Source organism: Notolepis coatsorum (assembly GCF_963971535.1).
Source record: "Notolepis coatsorum genome assembly, chromosome: 19".
NCBI classification, from domain to species: domain Eukaryota; kingdom Metazoa; phylum Chordata; class Actinopteri; order Aulopiformes; family Paralepididae; genus Notolepis; species Notolepis coatsorum.
In genome coordinates this window covers 34,676,810-34,683,806 of record NC_140183.1, presented here as the reverse complement: position 1 = coordinate 34,683,806, position 6,997 = coordinate 34,676,810, and positions in this window count along the sequence as shown.

Genomic DNA, 6,997 nt, shown 5'->3' with positions numbered 1-6,997 from the left:
GGAGAGGGTAGGGAGTGTTTTTTGTATGGGGTTGCTATTATGTTTTATTCTGTTTTTTATTATGATGATCTATGTTTTATTATGATGCTCTATGTTTTATTATGATTCTCTATGTTTTATTATGATGCTCTATGTTTTATTATGATGCTCTGTTTTAGTATGTTTTATTATGATGCTCTATGTTTTATGATGTCTGTCCATGTCCAAAATCAGGGACCATGATGGAAATAAGTGCTTGCACTTTCTCATGTTTTTATCCCTTGGATGCTGTCTTTTACTCCACAATAAAAATCAATCAATCAATCAAGCGGCCCGCCTGATCTCAAACCTACCGAAGTCGGCACATGTCACCCCACTTCTTAGGGACCTGCACTGGCTCCCCATTGCTGCACGTATCCGCTTCAAGGCCCTCGACCTAGCATACTGCGCGGCAAAGGGAACCGCTCCCGCCTACCTCCGGTCAATGGTCTCTAACTACACACCCTCAAGACCCCTACGCTCTGCATCTTCTGGCCGCCTCAGACCTACTCCTATCCAAGCTCCGGGAGGGTCATCAAAGAGAAGACGCCTATTCTCAGTCCTTGCCCCACAATGGTGGAATGAACTATCCACCCCAGTTAGAACAGCCGAATCCCGTCCAATCTTTCGCCGTCAACTAAAGACGCACTTCTTCAACCAGTATCTGAAATAATGGGGGGGAAAGAAATGTAAATTTAAAATCTAACCCTAACTAACCTTACTGTCATGCACTTGTCCTAATAAACTAACCTACACTGTAACACGCAACACTTTGATGAACATTGTTACTCAGCTTCTTGCTGTCTTGTCGTACAGAACTTGTAAGTTGCTTTGGATAAAAGCGTCAGCTAAATGACTAAATGTAAATGTAAATGTACTGTAACCTGCACCATAACACCTTTTGACACCTAAGACTGTGGAATATGCCCGATTTGGATTACCAGGCCATTGGAGTAACATATTGATGGCCGAAGAGCAAAACCTCTGAACTGAAAAAAAAGTTGTTGTCTTCTTGCAGAATGCTATTTCCGCCAATCTTACACCAAAATTATGCAGATATGGTGTTTTGCTCTTTGGCCATGGATATTATGATCTGTGGATTATTGCATAACTGAGACATATGAACTGTTTGAACTGTGCTTGAACTATGCTTGAACTGTGTGCTGCAGGATGTCTCTTCCACAGCAAACCGACAAATTATTATGTGGGTAGGAGACCTGGGGATTGGCTATTGGTCAGCCCTCAGGCACCTCCCCCAACCCTCTGCTAGTTTCTTATGGATCTGTGATGTGATAAAGGAGACACACTTGGGCTATATAATGAGAGCCCACAGTCAACATGGCAGACCCTTCCTTGCGGAAGATGTGAGTGTGCATACTATCTTCTGTGACGTTGGCTTCAGTTGCATCCTCCAATTGGATACTTAGCCGTGGTGAGAGGGGAGCTCTCCTTCCCATGGTGTGAGTGTGTGGAAGTGAGTGTGCATGTGTGGGGACTGGGTTAAGAAAGGGTATATACTGGACTTTGCTGGACAGGTACAATGTCAGTGTTAGGGATAGTGTTGGTGGAGGACCCAAGCGCAGAACTGGACAAGGAGAAAAAGGAAATAGGCAGATGAGATGTGGAGCCAGGGGTGAAGTGTAGTAAAAAATAGTCTTTACTTCAAAAGGCAGCAGCAAACAAAACAAGGAATAGCTCACAATGAGAGCACGTACAAAAACATAACAGAAAACCACAGCAGAGCTGGTAGGGAAAAATTACTACAAATAAAACACTAACAAACAAGATGGACTGTACACAAAAACAAAAGGTAGAAAACAAACTAACACTAGGAAACTTACTATAAGACGCACAGGATCACAGAAGACCGAACATGAACATGGATGTGGACCAGCAAACATCAAACAGGCGTGGACACCAAACATGGAACCGAAACAATGAACCGACAATGGAGGACAGGAAACACACAGCATATATAGACAGACTAATTAACAACATGAGACACAGCAGGGCAATCACTAAACAGAGAAACATAACAACAACATACCATTTAACAGGCGAACAAGAAGGGCAAGAGACAAAGTAACAGGGGAAGGGCACAGAGAGACATGTAAACATTAAAGAGCCACCAGTGCACCAGGAGGGTATGCATGAGGAAGATAAGGGGTAGTGAAGATGAATGTCGAGCAGGGGGAGGTAGCAGTCTGTGAGAGGGAGGGGGCTGTTCATTAGTCCTTGGATCGACAGGAGGGGAGGGGGGAGCAGCAGGCGGAGGCTGGCCAAGGAGCCTTTTCCTTAATGATAAGCAAGCAGTGCAAGAATGCGGAAGCATTCTACCGTAGTGGCGTGCGGTAATGCGCCTTTCATTTTCCGCCGCCCAGCGCCCGTGCGTGCACCGGCGGCGGCGTGCTCGCTCAGGTGCGTGCGTGCGCCGGCGTGCTCGCGCGAGGTGCCCGCGCATGCGCATGAGATCCCGCCTTGGTTCGACACGAGCGGAGCTCAATATATATAAGTCACCGCCCCTTATTCAGTATCTAGAAATAGCTCAATTGGCAAGACTACATGCCTGTGGATCCTATGGCTTGTTTGCTGGCGAGTTCGAATCCCATCGAATATTTTTTTTTTAACGTGATTTTTTTTTTTTACGTGTATTCTTTCGCCGGTTAAGGTTAGGCATGGTTAAGGTTAAGGTTAAGGTTAGGCATTGTTTCGGAGTTGGTTAAGGTTAGAACGGTTAAGTTTAGGCGCTGTTAAGGAGCTGGTTAAGGTTAGAGTTTGTCAAAGAGAATGGCAATATAATTTCTATGGTTAAGGTTAGGCATGGTTAAGGTTAAGGTTAAGGTTAGGCATTGTTTCGGAGTTGGTTAAGGTTAGAACGGTTAAGTTTAGGCGCTGTTAAGGAGCTGGTTAAGGTTAGAGTTTGTCAAAGAGAATGGCAATAGACAGCCTATTTCCACGCGACAGCTCCCAAAGCGGGCCTGAAAAGAAAGGCGCTTTACCGTAGTGGCGTGCGGTGACGAATGCTTCCGCATTTTTGCACTGCTTGCTTATCATTAAGGTAGACGCGGCCAGGGAACGCTGAACCGTTACAGTCAGAGCCTTAACTGAACACAAAAATAGTGCAAGCACTGTAGAAAGAAACAAAAAGACAAATAAAACATAAGCAGAAAAAATTATAATAGCAATGAAGGACAGGGAGACAACTATAAGCCATAGGCCTTTGTGAACAGGTGGGGTGTCAGAGCTGTCTTGAAGGAGTCCAAGGAAAGAGATAAAGAGGGTTGCGGCCACCACGCTAAAGGCTCTGTTTGCTAAAGTTTGTAGGTGGGTGTGGGGGTTGGAGGGCAAATCTGTGTCTGAGGATCACAACCTGGAAGGGGTGGAGGAGGTCAGATAGGTATTGGAGGGCATGGAGGGTTTTGTAGGTAAGGGCGAGGATCTTATATGAGATTTGAACAAGAGTTGACCGGGAGCCAGTGGATGTGGATGAGGGTGATGTGCTGCCAGGGCTTTGTGTGGGTGAGAACCCTGGCAGCTGGGGTTTGCACATATTGGAGCCTGTCCAGGATGTTGCTGGGTAGCGAAGGCCAGAGTCTGGAGCTGTTTTTAAGGAGAAAGAATGCGGAACGGATGAAAGAGAAGGTCACTGAACACACGCACAGGTCGTCAAGACATTGCCTGGTTTCATCCAGACTGTCCCTCCAGACTTCAGGAGCCAAAAACCTTGTCATTGTTTACAAACTGTGCGAAAAGTCTCTATACAGCGGCTGGGGCTGCATTCAGATACAAATGAGCACATTCCCTCCCCTCATTTGCCTCTCTTTAGTGAGCACTCTGGTGATGACATTTCTGGCCCATTAGCCAATAGAAATCCAGCATATCGCCTCACGTTTGCCCAACTGAAGTCAGCACCAGCAGCTAATGGTAGAAAGTTATTGTTTTCCATAACTAATATTTTAGCAACCAAGATTAAGAATGTTAACTATCATATTTTGCAACAAAGAAAGACTTTGTTCGCCAGCTGTCCACACCTACATGAAAACAAGACTATGCTTGTATTCTTCTTGCCAACGTTAATCTCGACAATGCGATATGCTTAGCATCCATCCAAACGTTAACGTTACCTAACATTAGCCCACATGTTAGTTATCACCCTTTGTAGCACGTCGTATCATATCAGCTATAACGTTATATACCTCTGTTAGTTAGACCTGCCATAAGCAATTATTGTTAATTAGCCATGCATGCAAGTCGCTTTTAGAGTGAAATGTAATTTGTGGCGGTGAGTTTAATTTGTTTCAAAGCATTCGGATCACCATCTGTTTGCTTGTTGCCACATGCAGCCAGCTAGTATAGTGGGTCTGATTGTGAAGATTAAAGCAATATTTCACTTAGTCTTCACCATATGGGCGAATATGCCTATTACCCCCATGTAACCCACTTGAGAAGTCACTCACCAAGTTTCTGTGTTCCTGTGACGCATTTAGCTCCTCATTGACTTTGATGAGTTAAAAGAAAACACACACACACATTTCCAGGCTGGTGTGTTTTTGTGTGTAGGAATGCAGACATGGGGACAGGACTGACTGCAGGGGACTGTGCACCCAGAGCTGGCCCACAACAGAGGTCTGGTAGGACAGCTGATACACCACCAGCTAGCGCCAAACAAGAAATAAGAGAGCTTGTATAAATGAACCCTTGCAATGAATAACCGCATTTAAGTGACCAAAGAAATGACTGTTTCCTGTTTACTGTTAATAATAAACTTCAGCTAAAATTGTGTTGTATTTGCTTTATTATACAGTATATTACATTACAGCATAGATACATACAGTGCAGCCATAGATATTCGTAACTGTACAGCCTGGGACTGCTCTGTGCACAGCAGCAGTGCTTTCGTGTATGCATTCTTGTCTACTGTTTCTTGTCAGTTTCTGCTGGGGCTGTAAAAGTGTCCAGGTACACCAACTATTATGTCCTCTAGCAACCTGAGAATAGTCTGCAATTGAGGAATCTTCAAATAATAATAATTATAATACATTTTGATAAATCCCAAACTATTCTAAGGCATAATCATATAGTATGATGCAGTTTGTTGTAAGATACCGTGTTACAATCTTTGAATATTGGTTGATAATACTATAGTTTGGCTGGTTATGTTACGCTGTAGTTGGTGTCACAGAGACTGGATTATTTATTTTTACTCAAGAGTATTTGATTTATTGGTAGCTGTTGAGATGTAAAGAGAATTTCACCAAACATTATATTGATGGTTCTTCAAAAAATGGCCTACGCCAACTATAAGCTGTAGAGAATTATTCATGCTTAGTTATTTTCTTTTGTTTTAGCATTAGTACATCAGTGACTGGCTCTGGAAAGGACTGTGAACATGTTCTGCCTTCTATCCAGATGGTGGCACTGGCAACCAAGATGAGGATAAGCATTGGGAGAAACATACTCCATCCACGCCTGCAGGGGGCTCGTCTCAGTCCAACACCTTCTGTTGGCTACAAGTGCAACCTCAGATCAAGGAAGAGACCATAGACCACTGCATTTCCGTGTTACATTGAACTCATGGGAGAGTGCAGGGGGGAAGAAAATGTGGATTAGAGCCTTGACGTAAGTGGTTGGATGATGTCTCCAGCACCCCGACAGCCGTAGCCACTTAGGTCAAGGCTCTCGTCCACATTCATTCATTTTCTCCCCCACGCCCCTCCAGGCTAAAGGATTCTATCATGGGGCCAATGGTTGCCTGACACACACACACACACACACACACACACACACACACACACACACACACACACACACACACACACACACACACACACACACACACACACACACACACACACACACACACACACACACACACACACACACACACACACACACACACACACACACACACACACAGAATCTTTATTTATGTCCACATACAGTAAAGACATTTAAAGGACACAAATATTATCAGTGCACTTGTACATTGTGGGTTATTCTGATACATTCATGCCCAAATTGACAATGGCAACCAAAGTTACACACACACATGGATGATGAACCTGACAATCAACACACAGCTCATGGATACAGATAGCAGCCTCTTCTCCAAATTGTGCTGCTGCCAATAATACCTGACACTGAGCAATATCTTGCTAATTGTTTAGCTCTTCTCTTCGGAAGACCGGCCATCTGAAGGCCTCTAACACCCAACTTATGAACATGACCCAGGCTTCCAAATATGAAGACTAAAAGTTTACAGTTGTAGCCGAGTTGTGATATGGTATGCTCTAACAGTTGATACTTTAACATTTTGGTTGTAAAGGCTTCCTCTAGACTGTAGTCAAACGTGCAGCCAACTTCTAGGATGAGAACCTCTCTGTTATTCTCATTAACAACAACAACATCCGGGGTGTTTGCTGAAATATCAGAGAACAGTGAATTGTCCCTACACAGATTGAACATATATGGCTTCACACTGGTTTGCTTATACAGCTTATATGTTGCAGGTGACCCGAGTGTGGATGGAACTGACACTGTCTGCAATCAGATCCACGATCCTATCATGCCTACAAATGTACACATAAAAATAAACATACACACACACACACACGCATGCACGCACGCTCTAACTCCAGAGCCCCAGGGATGATGATAATAATAATAATAATAATAATAATAATAATAATAATAATAATAATAATAATAATAATAATAATAATAATAATAATAATAATAATAATAATAATAATAATAATAATAATAATAATAATAATAATAATAATAATAATAATAATAATAATAATAATAATAATAATAATAATAATAATAATAATAATGACACTTTATTTGTATAGCACTTTTCATACAAGAATTGCAGCTCAAAGTGCCAACTTTCTTCCCTGTTTGATATCCACACAGTTCAAAACCTTAAATCACCCACATACCCATTAAAAAGAGTAGTGACAAATGAACACAC